The 15,852-nt window shown below is 38.2% G+C and overlaps 1 protein-coding gene across 1 annotated transcript in view; it reads left to right on the top strand.

Annotated features, from left to right (window-relative positions):
• Positions 1-2,695: 2,695 nt before the first annotated feature.
• RHOH (ras homolog family member H) overlaps positions 2,696-15,852 on the top strand; it is a 36,918-nt gene continuing 23,761 nt past the window's right edge. The window contains exon 1 of the mRNA XM_037530359.2: positions 2,696-2,950. The gene's annotated coding sequence lies outside the window, so the exon portion shown is untranslated. The remainder of the gene's footprint in view (positions 2,951-15,852) is intronic.

The raw sequence follows: 15,852 nt of genomic DNA on the forward strand, positions 1-15,852 counted from the left end.
AATAATGCTTGTGGTGCCTCTTGTTTTGCTTCTCAAAAGGCAAGTCTCTTGTCTCACAGTCTACCGTAGACTGACCCTGTAGGCAACTGTCCTTGCCTAGTTCTGCTTTCTCAAGGAATACTGGGTTACAGAGAAAACCACTGAGTCCCTCACTGGAAGTACCACCAATTTTGAACTCTGAGCAGCCCAAAATCTTTCAGAAGTTCAGATGATAAAACTTTTTCTTAATCTGAATTTTCTGAAGCTTATCTTATGTCGTTCTTCACCTCTGCATGAAATTGGCAACTCAAAGCAGCATCCAGGGATAGCACATGTTGTGTTAATTTGCTGGCATCCCCTCTCCATGTGCACCCCGGGATTGCTTTTATTCTGCTCTTCTGGGAGTTGAAATTAGCTTACATTGAGGAAGAAATGTAAGGAAGCATTTCACAGTACTTGTCTCTGGCTGTGTCTAATCTAAGGATGGCATTTCACTTCAGTCATGATGGCCTCTTGATGAGAATCGAGGGGACCAAGTTTCTCTTTTGTTTCAGCCCCAGGAACCAGGAAGACCTCACCATCCTGAGTGATAAACTCATTTTTATTCAGCGGGCACTCAATTTTCTATGTGATAGAATTTGCCACTTCGATGTAGTCATTAAAAAAACTTAGAGCCACGTGGCACAGACTTTGTGTATCAACCTTACTTCTGGTTTTAGTTTAATTTCTCTTGGCCTAATTTTTTTCACTTCCTATTTTTAATTTGTTTCATCTTGCTAAGGTATATCTATCTTTACATGCTGCTCTAAATCTTTTGATGACCAAAAGCAGAGGTAAATAAGGTATCCACAGTCATATGTTCTGTTCACTTAATAATATCACATTGGTGATCTGGTTTTTCATGGAGAATTTTCTAGAAGGAGATAACATGCTCATTAGATGATTCAAGAATCTCACCTGGCTGATTGATTTTTTTACTGCACATTAACAAATTGACACTTGGGATCATGTAAAAATCTCTTATGGATTTAGTAATTGTGTCTTGAGTTCAGAGAATGTTCATCTTGTGTCATTCATTCCTGTCATTACTGTACACCAGACTCATGAATCCTCTTTCACTTCTGTGAACATGCCAAGCTCTTTCCCAACTCAGGACCTTTGCACATACTATTGCCTTTTCTTGGGCTGGCATTCCCTCTACTCGCCCAGGCTTCTCTTTCTCATTGTTTGTGGCCATTGGAATGATGAGAGGAGTTTTCATCGATGTCCAGGCCCCAGCCCAGACAAATTAGGGGTATGGGGATGGCGCCTTGGTGCTAGCATTTTGTGACAGCTTCTCAGAAGATTCTAATTTTTAGTCAGGGCTGAGACACAGCTTTAGGTCTCAGATTAAATAGTCAGTTGCTCAAAGAGACCCTCCTTGACCACCTCTAGAATGTAGACATTGTCTTGCTTGTTAGCTCGACTTCTCTGATTCCTTTGTTATTGTCATTAGGGTTTGTGATTATTGCATTTATTTGAATGTCTTTGTCCGTCTTCCCCTGCTAGGACATAGATGCTGTGAGGACAGGAAACGTGTCTGCCTTCTCGATCGTTGTGCTTTCCTCACTGCACGGTATCTTCCTGCACACACAGGACTGAGTGTGCAGCAAGGATCACCCTCATGATGTGTACAGGTCCGGGCCTCCAGCAAGGCAGCCAAGACTCTCTAAAATGTTATGAGAACCCACGTCAACATCCAGGGCTATTTCACATGCAAAATGTTTGCACACATTTTTCTTTTCCTCAGCCCTGGTTTGCATGTGAGATTTGTAAATAGATCCCAGTTCAGAGCCTCTTTTATGTCCAGATCTTTCTCCTTCTCTTGATCTTGGCCATCATGAGCACTGGATCTTGCACATAGTAGGAGGTTCTATAAATATTTGTTGGCTTGAGTGGAGTTGAGTTTATCCTCACATCTGTGTAAATATTTTTACCAAGATTTCACCCCGGGCAGCAGCATTTGTAATTATCCAGAAATTTGAATGGATAATGAACAGATGGTGAAAACTAAATTTGTTCGTTTAGGCGACTCAGCTGTGGGCTAAATAGTTGCAGGTGGTCTCTACACCTGGATTTCACAAATGGACAAAACAAGTAAATTTGTGTTTGGAGGCAAATAACAAAACTCTGAGGAGTCTGGAAACAACTCACAGTCATCTACCCCACTCGGCAGGTGCTCGTCCTGGGAAGGGTGAGCGCAGGGCAGGTTGCACCACGTTGACATGCTAAGTTCCAAGGTATTTTTTCCCCTTAAGATTAAATTAGACCAACATCAGTGGAATAAACTTTTTTGTTATCGCTGCTTTACTTCACTTCCTTAGGAATTATCCTTTTCCTCACTTGCATGTGCTTTGCTGGTGGGCAATGGAGAGCATGGGGAAGGTGAATACGGTTCGGGGAGGGGTGAAGTTGATGAATTAAACATGAATTCAGTCATGCAGCAAAGGCCTTTTTCTATCTCTTATCTGGGGAACTTTTCATATTGTCATGGAGAGAAATGCATGTGCGCGCGCACGCGCACATACACACACACACACACACACACACACACACACACACACACCCCTTCCTAAGCCCACACAAATGAAACCCCTTCTTCACAGAAGCCAGCTACAGGAAATTGACTTAGGCACAGGAACTTGCTAATCTCTTTTGTCACATTCGGATTGTTCCTGCTGCCTGGGTCACCACGCACACTAAACCCAACTGTCCTGGGTTGGATTCTCTCCCAGCCCAACTCTAACATTTTTGGGTTCTTTGAATGTGAATCAACTTTATTCTTGGAGAGAAGGAAAGGTTGATCTTAGAAGGAAATCGTAAGAGTGAGAAGACTTCCACTACTTTGGTTTTCACCTACCTCCCCGGCTGAATTTGACTTCCGGAGTCAGTCATTTTGGTGTCAAGATATTTCTTCAGCATTCTACAACAGGTAAGACTTTTCTTTTTTAAAGATTTTTTTTCAGTGTCAAAGAAATCCTTCTGATTTTATTTAGCTTATACTCTCGGCTAAACATTATCTGTACAGGTATCTGTTCTACCTGTCATACATGGAACCATGCTCCAGGATAAAAGGGATTGTCTGATATCCACTCTCCATCCCCCCACCCCTCACCCCCAAGACCTCTAACTAATTGGCTTTTGGTTTTCCAAATATTCTCCTAGAGAATTCATATGCTCATTATGACTATGACTATGACTGACACAAATATTTGTGTGTTTTAAATATCACGCTATGTTTGGTGAAATAAATCTAAGTATTCTTCAAGTCATACAAATATGAGTTTTAAAATGTTCTAATTCAGAATAGAAAAAGAACCAAAATCCCAGTAAAGTAGATTTTGATCTGGATTTCTGAGCTTGTTTGTTTCACCTACTGCCAATGCTAAAATCCTCTTCTTAGTAGTGGTGTAGGTACATGTATTATTTTAAAGTACACGTATTATTTTAAATTCAATCAAGTTTTTGAGGTGGCTTGAGTTGGAGACATGCTGTGAGGTGCCAGTCAGTAGCCTGGGTTGTAATTAATGTTCAGAAAATCGCTGGTTTAATTTCTTTACTACATTAAAGCTGTCATTGAAACATTAAAGCAAGCAGTCTACAATCACTTACTTTCAGCAGAGGCTGTGGAGGATATAAGAGAAATAGAAAAAAAATTCTCTACTTTGAAAAACCTTACAATCCACTTGTTTTAATCTGAAAATTAGGAAAGAGTGCAAGATGGGAATTAAGTGATGAATGAGGTGACATTGATTGTATGGGAGTTTTATTATAGGGGTTCTGAGAAGGAATTTGCAGGTAAGCTGGAGCAGACTGGAAGACATGGGCCTTGGAAAGATAAAATCTGAGTAGAAGGAAGGAGGGAAAGTTATTTCACATGGGAGGACTGTGTGGGAAAGGCACAGAAGAAGGTCTGCTTTACACATGGTAAGAACATTAGGGCGTAGATAGATCGAGAAGGCCCTTGCAAGACACTGTCCAATGGTTCTTTAGTTTTCTCAGGCCATAAGGTCCTCTTTCTAAACTCGCACAGCTGTAAAAGGATTCCATGTGAGAGAGTCTCAGTAGCTTTGTCTCTTCATCCTAGGGGTTGTTTTACGTGTCTCCACATCTGTGACCTTCCTCGACTGTCTTCGCTTAGTACATCATTTTAGAACTCCATTTCTGGTTGTTTCAATTTAAAGGGAGCTTTCAATCATCCAGTAATTTTTATAAGTGGTCTTCTTTGGAAGGAAGCGTTAGTTGACTGATTACGAGCAAGTCTTTCTTCATCAAAAGCTAGTCCAAAAATTCCATGAAGTATATGTCATTTCCTTTACATAAAATGAGATGTTATGAATTTGCTGCTGCTCTTTTCTTGATGATTTGAAGTTTTTTTTTTCCCCTCTGAACCATGAAATTGCTGTCACAATATGATATTAAAAATACAGTTTGGTGAATAAGAACTCAGACTTTGGAATCAAATTCTCTTGTGTTGAATCCTAGTTCTGTCACTTCTGATCTGGGGGACGCTTGTAAGTATTATCTAACTACTTTAATCCTCAGATTAAAAAAAAAATCTCTAAATTAGATGTAGTAATAACTGAAGATATAAAATTCAGAGGGTTGTTGTAGGTGGTAATATGAAGGAAAAATACATAGACATTTACATATTTATGTCTGAAATAAAATAAACTCTTAATAAAGATAGCTGTTATGATTCCTGAATGAAGCCGATATGGTCCTTGGCTTAGGGACAAGATATCCATGAAGTATCATTTTTAAAGCCAAATTCCTTTCAAAGGAAAATGAGGGTGACAGATGGAGGGCGGGAATTAATATTTTTTGAGCACCGAGTATGGATTAGGTACAGGGTTGGGTGTTTTATAGTGATAATACATATGGAAAAAGAGCCAGTATTAGAAACAGATTTTTTTAAGCCTCTCTGTATTAGATGCTCAGATTTATAAGCCAGCTCTCCACACGACTGCCATGTTATTTGTGGGCATCTGTGAATGATGCACTCTGAATGCTTTGGGTGGAATTATGGAGGTGCTTGGGATTAGAGGTAAGAGGATGACTTCTTCCTGGGTCAGCTTAAATAAAGTTATTTAATTTTGTGGTATTTTCATTTCAGTCTTAGCAAGTTACAACTAAAAATCTATTTCTATTTAGGAATTGGGACCATTTTGACAATGAATTCTCAAGGTGCTAATTTGGATTTTTGGATGCTTGGGTCTGGGTGAAAGCCAAGATTAAAAGGTATCCTGTTTTCTTGTTCTACACTCCAGACTAGTGATTCTTTTAGGCTAATAAGCTTATTAAAAAATGTAAATATGTTCATTATGCAGGGGGTTCTCAACGTTTATACATAAGTTACTTTGGTTAATTAGCAGTACTGTTTTCCTTCTAGAGGTCACTAATATCATAAAAGAGGAAATTTGGGGGTGTTGTGTATGGAAAGGATTGGACATAAATCTGGGTGGGATGACACATTAGAGCATACTAGAAAGCAGCATGACAATATTGGGTGCTGGGGTGGCACCCAAGTGAGAGCAAGGAGGGGTTCCAGAGTTAGAAAAGGGGGTGGCAGTGTGCCAGAAAGGCCCTTCTTATTGATTCTGTAGTCAGTTGACTCCAGCCGCAGCCCGAAGGCCCTGAGCTGCTTCTCCTGTAAGAAGTTGGCCTACTGCTCTCCAGGTGTGGACAATTGTTCAGGAATGATTTGATTTCTCTGGTTCTGGCCTGTGGCTCTAAAGTTGGCTGAATATCAACACCATGGGAGGAGTTTTTAAAATATAGTGGTTCTCACGTATCCGATCCCAGCCCTGGAGTGGGGTCCAGGAATCTGTGTGATAATAAATGTAAGTTCCCCCAAGTGACTTGGAGGTGGTCATGTTACAGGTGAATGCTGGGAACCATTAATCTAGAAATCTCCCAAACACAAAGGTGGTGAGTGAAGTAAGAAAGAGGCAAAATGACCCCAAAAGAGGCAAAATGATCTCTCTAGTGTGATTAATATCCTCACCTGAAAATATTTTCCTTTGTTTTGAATTTACTTCTTAGGAGAATTTCTGGAAGTTGGATGACGGGGTTAAGTGTGTGAGTGTGTTTAGAGCTTTTGTCAAGCATATTGACTTTTTAACACACAAATGTAGGGTGCTGCTTAAAAAAATCTCGAAGCGCTACATACATGCAGATATTATTTACTATCACTCAGGGAAATTCTGAAGAAAAAGATTTTGCTTTTAAGGGAGAAAGGGTCAGATCACGTCCCATTTTTCTTTTTCCTGTAAAATAGAATACTGAAGAATCACTTTGGGAAGAAAAAGCATTACTGAATGTTCAATGCCTTCTTAGAGCACAAATTGGAGCCTTCTTATATCTATACTTATTTCTTGTAAAACTGAAGTCAGTAGGGCCTCCCTGGTGGCGTAGGGGTTAAAGACAGCGCTATCAAACTATCTTCAGCCTCTGCAGCACTAGTTCGATTCCCCCAGCCAGCCAGGGAGCAACCCATATGCGCAGCAGACCTCTCCTGCCTTACACGCTGCTCCCCTCAGCAGTGTATTTCAGTAGATTTGCCTGTTCTGCTCCTCACACTCTCTGGTGAATCCTCTCACCCCCCCCCCCTTCCACCCCCTGCACCTCTGGCCTTTACCCCAGTTCTTGTATGCATAAATAAATAAATCTTTAAAAAAACCAAAACCAAAAAACTGAAGTCAGTAATGGACTCTTCCCCATCTCATAGAAAAGAAAAATCAGGGAAGAGGGTGGCTAAGTAACATGTAGTCTGGTTCTCATCACATTTGCCATGAGAACCATGTACTGTCATCCATTCAGTCATTGAGTAAATAATTGAGTAATTTTTATAAGTGACCCCATGGAAAAACACTAGCAAATATACATGAAGAGAGTATTGTCCAAATTGGGAAAGAGTGGACAAGAATTAATTGACCCAGATAGACCTCCTGTTCTTTTTTTTAATTATAATGTTTTATTTATTATGCATTTGCAAAATCTGTTAACCTAAAAGCATGGTTATTGTTCGTGGCACAGATGGGAATAAGGTGAATTTTCAATGGCTTAAACAAACAAAAAGAAATGTTCCTGCAAAATATCAAGTGAGTTACAGGCAATGAAGCATGGGAGCTTGTGTCCTCGAGCTTGCAAAAGTTCGTTACAGTATTTCCAGAAGTTTTGCAAGCCAGTTGCTAAAACACAGCCACAGTTAAAAATTAAATTATACAACTCACAGCTGTATAATGAATACATTATATTAAGAATAAAAGCATTAAGTACTTGAAACTCATGACTTCCTAATTATTCACTCCATATTGCCATGATCTATATGTTTGAAGTTGTTTACTACAATTTACCTGGGTTATAGACATATCTATTAGCTGTGACTGAGCATCTTTATTCAACTTTGTATTCAATGATGTCTTGTTGCTTGGAACAGCATAGTAAGAGTATTTATACCATGAAAATCAGCAAACAAACCCGTCTCCTCACACTTTTTTTGAGGAGAGTCTGTTAAACATTTACCATATTAACAATGAGGAACTGTGGCAACTTGACACTATGTATAAAGAGTCATTAGCATGCTCATACATTTTGATCCATTAATTCTATTTATTCTAAATTATTTATTCTAAATAAATAATTTAGCGAGGGGGAAAAACATGCATGAATACATTCACTTTAATATCATTTATAACAGAAAATCTGAAAATAATAGTGATTCTGGTAGCGTTAACGCCATGGGAGAGTCTGTAGTTATGAAAGGTCATAATTATGCTATTTAAGAAAATATATTTGATATGGTGCTAAATTAGAAAATAGAATTAAAACTTTCACATACATTCTGATTTTGTTATGATAGGGGTTAACTGTGAGCATAAAAAAAGAAAGAATGTTCAAATGGTGAAATAGAATTTTGCTTTTATTTAATTTATTGTTGTAGTGGTATGTGTGCATTTAAAAATATGAGGAAAACTTGCAATTAGCGATCTTAAGCAGTTTGAATATTTAAGGGTAAGGCTATGAGGATTTTTTTGGGCCAAATGAGTTTACCTTTGATATGTAGATGTGTACCTTGAATCCTAAGGCCGAGAATTATAAAGAGAGTTTGGACACTGGCAGTCCAAAGTGATGGCTGCAAGGGGATTTCTTCAGGGCAGTCAATGGAAGAAGGGTCTGCCTGGGTAATGGCTATTTGCTAGCATGGACTGCAGAGGCTACAGAAAGACTATGGAGAAAGGACAGAATATTTCTTAGAAAGAGACAGAGACAGAGATGCTGATCTCGAGATGAGAAAGGTAGATGTGAGAATCATTCCATTTAGATCTGAAAACAATAAGGTTAAAACCAGAAAGGAAATGATTCTTCTCAATCGTGGGTCCTCAGACTTTAGCACATGTGAAAAAAGAGCCAGTTGGATGGATGATAATTCCTTGGTTCCACCTCTATGGATTCTGATACAAACTGTCTGCTGATATTTGAGATATTCTAACAGATGAATGGTAGTAGTTAGGGTTGACCCAGGAAATGCCTATCTGTGTGTGTGTGTGTATGTGTGTGTATTTGTGTGTGTGTGTACTGGGGATGAGGCTGTTACCCTGAGGTGTAGAATCTAAGAGCTTTTGATGTAGATGGGGTGTGACTACACAGAAAAGCCAGGGGACAAGTGTTTGTGTTGAATCTATAAAAGCAAAGTGAAAACAGGAAACTTTGACTTAATGACTTTCCTTAAAGGAATATAGTTTGTACCACAAAATTCCCTTCCACAGTTAAACGACTTTTGCCAGGTATTTGGACCAATTGAAAGTAGCTGTGAGCAGGGAATGACAAGCGGGTAGCAGAGAGAAATGGTCAGGGTGAGAGTCCAGGACCCATGCACATTCTGTTTCAGACCACTGGGACATGGTGATAATTAAAAATAAACCTGAGAGGCCTCCCTAGTGGCGCAAGGGGTTAAGCACTGCACTATGAAGCAATCTGCAGCCTCTGCAGTGAGTTCGATCCCCAGCCGGCCAGGGAGCTACCCACATGGCGCAGCAGACCTCTCCTGACTCGCCTGTTGCTTCCCTCAGCAGTGTACTTCGATCAATCTGCCTGTTCTATTCCCCACTCTGTCTCTGGTGAATCCTCTCACCCCCCAACCTCTGGCCTGTACCCCAGCTCTTATATGCGTAAATAAATAAATCTTTTTTTTAAAAAAACCTGAGTAGAATATGAGCTGTGATGCTCAGAGAACGTTTTGGCCTTTAAGTGTTTGATAACATTACATTAAAGAAGGGAAGAAAGTATAATTTTTGATGAGGTATAGTGCTTCATAGATAGAATTTCAGCTCTCCAATTTTCAGTAACAATTAGACATATGCCATAACAACAATATCGCAAAATAAACATGTCCAAAGGGAATGATGCTGCTGTAGCAGAAGCATATGCTAGCAAGCTTTTCTGCTTCACCTGGTTTTAGAAGAACTTTTGTGATTGTAGTAAGTGCTCAAATAAACTTCAATAGCTTGAGTTCGCCCCACTTTTTACACTGAAGATGATTCTTTTACTTTAAGAAAGTTTTCATGTTTCTCCTCATCAGGGCTGTTAATCTCTTGGAATGTATCATGATAAATCAGGGATAAGTCAACCAACTTTCTTAATGCTGGAGACATAACTCAGGGTCTGTTGGAGAGACATGCAAGGTTCTGATACTTGAAGTCAGACCTTCGTCTACAAACACCAGCTGACTGCCCTGTCCCTTACTCTTCCACGTGCTGGTGGACTTACACTGTAGAGCAGTGTCTCTCTTTTTTTTCACTTTTGAAAAAAAATTATATATATTTTACATTATTGTTCCTTTTTAAACAATGTTTGCTTCCCCACCCCTCAGGCGTAGTCACCATAGAATTTCCTTCAGCAATGCACCCGTGCACCATCACCACAGTCACCACAGTCCCCTGTGCTCCTCCCTCCCTCCCTCTGATCCCTCTCCCTCCTCCTCCCTGCAGGATGTCTCTGGTTTATAATTGTCTGTTTTTGTTTTGTTTTGTATTGTTGTTATTCCCCCCCCTCCATGTCTTACTGGGTTCCCCTATATTCCTCCTATAAGTGAAACCATCTGATATTTTTCTTTTTCTTTCTGACTTATTTCACTGAGCATAATTCCTTCTAGAAGAGCAGTGTCTCTTAATCACATTTTGGCTCACCAACTCCTTTAAGAATTTGGTGAGAAACAAAGAGCTTCTTTATGAGAAATCTGTATATTTTCCCCACAACTTGACGGGACTTAGGAATCCCTGAAACCAACCAGAAGTCGCCAGTAGTCCAGAAGCCTCTTACTAAGAACTCCTGACTCAGAGGCTGTCAGTGCAACAGAGGAGAATATGCAAGGGTTGAGAAAACTCTGCCTATTGCCAATGTCGGAGTTAGCACTAAAGAGAAAGGCCGACTTTCCCAGGGAAGGTTAAAATGAGGACGAGATGGCAGATGTGTGTGCAGTTTTATTGTCCTGGATCCTTAAGTTGAGTAAACCTGTGGGACTAGAGTGTTTTTTTTCCCCAGAAAATAGCTAATATTCAAATTCTTAACTCTGAAATATTTCACGTGAAGGATCAATTCCCATTTGGGAAAGCAGGCTCTGAAGATTCTACTTATTCACTGTCATGTGTAACGTGGATGGCACAAGAAATGCAGGCAGGTTATAAACACTGATCTGGGCCCCTCCAGTGTGAATGGCATGGGGCCACGGCCTTGCCAGTGAGTGCTGGGGACATAAGTAGGGCTGAAAGGCATCGGCCAGCGAGTGCTGAGTGTAAAATGTAGGTTTTCCTGTCTGAAGCGGGGCATCTGTTTGGGCCCTGATGATTTTGTGAAACATCTAGGCCACAAAGTCCAATTGGTCATCATCTGTTAGTCAATAACAGACTTGCAATTTGGGAAACTGGAGGTTTTTGGCTGAAAAATCGTGACTTTGATAATCTGTCCAACTTGAACTGTGATAAGAGCTCAGGGTCTAGCCATTTATTCAAACCCATCTGTTTAAATTAGCTGAATGTGTTGAAAGTGAGAAGACCATGTTATTGGGTTATGGTCATAGATTAGGGAGATAGTGGATGGGGAGTAGGAGTGTACCCCATCTTCAACTCTCCAGAGAAAAAGTATGTGCAATTGTCTAAAGCAGTTGTGAAATATGAGTAATATGAGTAAGCCTTCTTTTGGCCTGGAGGAGTGCAAGAATTACATAGCTTTCTTTGAGGTAGAAAATGAAACTTCATAATAAATTATTCAAGTCATTAGTGCAACTTGACTTCTGCATTCATTTTGACTGTTATACACCCATGACTAGGTTGCTCTCCTGCTAATTTCAGTTCACTGTATTCAATATATTTTAATTTAATACATCTAGTGCATTTTAACAGTAATGCTGCATAATAGACCAGCCCTCAAAACAGCAGCACCAAAGCTCAGAAGCTGCCTTTCGACTCCTCTAGCTTCCTAGAGATGGCTTCTCTTGCGTTGTCACTGAGTCTGAAAACCTCGATGCTGACGCAGGGAACTGACAGGCACACATCTCTTTCTTGATGCTTTTCCTTTCTTTTAGAGCATCTTCTTTCAAGCAGGATTGCTACATCTGCCCCTCACCCCATTCTGGCTGACATACTCTTGAGCATTTGTAAATACACACGCCTCATTTTGAAACTTTTCCTCCGTCTTGCACATTTTTCTCAGTTGCCACACAAAAAAATCCTGGCTGTCTTCGTTCCAATTGTGAGCTGAAAATGAGCTCAGCCAGGATTGAGAAGTGTAAGAATGCTTGCGATTATTCTTTCCTAAGAAAAACCATATGTTTGAATTCAAATTTAAATGATGTAAAACCACTGCCATTAACTGCAAAAACCTGTCAAGAGTTTAGAAATCTCTCTTCGACATCCTTTCCTTTGAGTTAAAATTTGATTTTCTTCAAGTTCCAATATTTTGGGGCTGTAATGTCCTGAAGTTTTTATCCCTAGTCTCTCTTCCTTTGGTTATGATAAGGGAATGTGGGTGCTGGATGTATATACAGGAAATAGGAGAGGATAGATGTTGACAGTATCACTATTTCCTACACCTGCCAGCATAAATTGTCACTGTAATCTATTCACAGAATGTCTGGTAATATCAGTTATCTGTAATAATGCTCACTTAAAAAATACAATTGTAATATATGTTTGTTGTAGTAAAAGAGGGTATGTGCTTTTATCTGAAATATATGTATACATAGTAATTACCAATATTTAGTTTTTATGTATTAAAAACACCATCATCCTAGTGTTTTCCCTCCAAAACACGGGAAATCTGTAGAAAGAAACTTAAAGGAAACAATTGACTACTTTTAAGTGCCATTTGTAGTATTAATGAAGGGCAATTAAAGTATCCTTTCCGAGTCTTATGGCTCTGTTTTCTTTTTTTCTCATTTTCTATTATCTAAGAAACAACAATTTCAAAAAATTTTTCTGTTAAATTCTGGAGTCATGAAAATACATGGACAGTTTTTTTTTTTTTTTTAATGGCATCCGGGGGTGTTCTACGTAAAACTTGGATTGAAAGTTTAAAACCCAAACCGATAGCTTTGGATTTCCCCTCAGGTTACCCATTTGACATGTCATCCAGGAAAGACCCATCACACATATATATGGAAGGAAAAAGAAAAGTTTCTCTTCCAATAGGTTCTAGACTCTGTGGTTTTCAGTTTAGAAACTAGATTGTGCAATTAAACTCATGAAAAGATTTATCAATGTTTCTAGCTCAAGTTCATGGTGATATATATATTTTTAACCTATGGCCAGCCAATCTTAGAGGTATATATATGTATTTGGCATAGAACATGATGTTAATTTCAGGTGTACAACATCATGATGCTTGTATTTATTATTAAATGATCACCATGATAAGTCTAGTCAACATCCATCAGCATATAGTTAGACATTTTTTTCATGTGATAAGAAAGTTCAAGATCTACTTAGCAACTTCAACATGCAATACAGTTTTGTTAGCTGCACTCACCATACTGTACAACCCCTATGATTTGTGTGTTTTACACTGGAAGTTTGTACTTTTTGACTCCCTTCCTACACCTCACTCCACCCGTCCTGGCAACCACTAATCTGTTCTCTGTATTTGTGAGTTCACTGAGTTTTTATTGTTTGGTTGTTTTTCTTAGATTCCTGAAGTTATATTATCATAAAGTTTCCTCTGATTTACTAGTCCTTTCATTAGAGGTCTGAAATGAGTGCACTTATTTCCCACCCCCATTTATTTATGTTATTTGATGATTAAATGTCCATATCCCTTTTTTCGTATGTTTGGTTATGATGAGTATTAGTTCTCCACAGCATAGTTGCATATTTCATTACTATATCTACCAATTAGATTTACTTTCTGTGTGGTTTTTTTTTTTGGTGGTTGTTACCAATTTTGAGCATGTTTAACAATTCTTAAATACTAGAACTTTAATAAACTAATTACTAGGGTAAAAAAAATGCAGGATAAATAACAAAACAGATTCAGTTGACTTCACAGTCTTTTACGGTTTGATCAGGAAATTTTAAATTATCAAATTTTTACTTTTTCTAGAAAATATCAGACAAAGAATAATTTATAAGCAGTATTACCAGTCAGAGAAAAATTTGAATGAGCTCTTCTTCTTGCCACTTAATATATTGAGTTCCAAGTTATTATTTTAAATTATTTTAGGTGGCTTTAGAAATTTTTTTTTTCAGAAAAATTGCAAGTAACTGGGCAATATGTATTCATAACCTTCAACTGTTTGTAACATTTGACCATTTCCAATTATTCCTAAGAAAACAATAAGAGGTATTTTATAAAAACATTTCAACACAATGATTTTTTTTATAATTAAGAAACCTAAAAACTAATATCCAACAGGAAGGTATGATTAAATAAATTATATTTCAGCCAATTAAATATTCATTAAAATACTTTTTGAAGATGCTTAATAAATAAAAAAAATCAAAGTATAAAATTAAATATATTTTGTTTAAAAAGACCTCTATCTTTTTATACATGGATTCAGAATGTGAAGGTAGATAAATCAATATGTCAAAAATTATCATGTAGTGTATACGATTAGCTATAATCTTACAATGAAAATGCTTTTCATTTTTTTCTGTATTTTCTCTAGTTTGCATGTATGATTTTTATAATAAAAAAGGCCAAAATCCTTAATAAAATCAGTGTCTGGTGTGAAGTTAATAATGAAACTCTAAAATGACTTTAATATGAGAATTATTTTGACATTTTGAAGGAAATCCATTGCTCAAGGAAAGCCCTCGGTCTATAATTATATTTTGTCTCTAAGATTTAGAGGCTCTTGAGTTTCTTTTCTCTTGAACCTTGATAAGTCATAGAAAATCAATTTTAATGAGAGATGGTGGAGTAATTAAACAGATTGTAGATGGTTTATGTTTTTAAAATAAGAGGAAATTAATTTTTGTTAGTATCAGAATTAAATAAAATATAAAATATTCAAGTGACGAATATAGATGATTATTTAAAAATTCTTAACATGTGAAAAGATCCCCAAAGGGATTCTTTAAGAAGCACATTTTCCTTATGCATCTTAAATATTTAATTTAGAAATAATTGACTTTCAAATATTTGAAAGATATACCGACTAGGGAAATCATAAATATATTCATATTGCTATCACGTAGGAAAATTTCCTGTACCTTTTGTGGCTTTTTCCCCCAACGTAGTAATATCACATATCTGAAAGGTCATTAGTTTTAAATGCCAAATATTAGTTGGAATATTTAAAAATGATTCAAAAGGCTGATCAGTTTATCGAAGGAGGGAGTTTTCCTTTTAAACATGTGTGAAATCTTGTGTTTGATTTGTATGATATTCTTGATTTTTGTTTGCTTTTTGTGCAGGCTTCTTTCTGACTTCAGTTTAACAAAAACTCAGTCATGTCAGGACAGCTGCTGTTCCTGAGTCAGATAGAAGTAATTCTTTTGGCTGCAAATTATGCAATGCTGGATTAAAAGTATTTTTTTTTTTTTGTGGATTAACAGTAATTAAAAAAAATCCAGATTAATTTCTTCCAGAGCATAAGAGGCCTGCAGTTCTGCCTGCCCGGTGCCACTCAGTGGCTCTGAGATACTGTCTCAGTGGTTTTTTCCCTCACCTCATGGTTACAAGATGGCCGCTGCAGCTTCCAGTCTAAGCCTCCATCCAGAGGTATAGAGCTGTAGTGGTGGTGGAAACAAGGCTGACTTGGCAGTGGTGTAGCTTTTTTTTTTTTTAATTTTAGGAAAGCAAGAGCTTTCCCAAAGACATCCCCCCAGACTTCCCAGATAATCAGCTTCTTTGTCATTGTTAGAACTGTATTACATGGCCACCCCAGCTGCCAGGAACGTGGGAGAGACAGGACATAGGATTGTTGGATCTTGCATTCTTTTTTTTTTTTTTAAAGATTTATTTATTTATGCATACAAGAACTGGGGTACAGGCCAGAGGTGTGGGGGGTGAGAGGATTCACCAGAGACAGAGTGGGGAACAGAACAGTGGAAATACACTGCTGAGGGGAGCAATGGGTGAGTCAAGAGAGGTCTGCTGCGCCATGTGGGTTGCTTCCTGGCCGGGGATTGAACTTGTGCTGCAGTGGCTGCGGATAGCTTCATAGGTTGTGTCTTGTGCCACCAGGGAGGCCTGGATCTTGCATTCTTAATAAGGAGAGAAAGTGAAGAATGGCATGGGGTGAGAGTGAAGTGGGGTGGTGGTGTAATCATTGTTAAAAGGAAGAATATTTTTTTTTTTTGCAGAGTAGAGGCAGAAAAACATCTTATTCTT

Source organism: Talpa occidentalis, unplaced genomic scaffold, assembly GCF_014898055.3.
Source record: "Talpa occidentalis isolate TD23 unplaced genomic scaffold, MPIMG_talOcc4v2.1 talOcc4.6, whole genome shotgun sequence".
NCBI classification, from domain to species: Eukaryota; Metazoa; Chordata; class Mammalia; order Eulipotyphla; family Talpidae; genus Talpa; species Talpa occidentalis.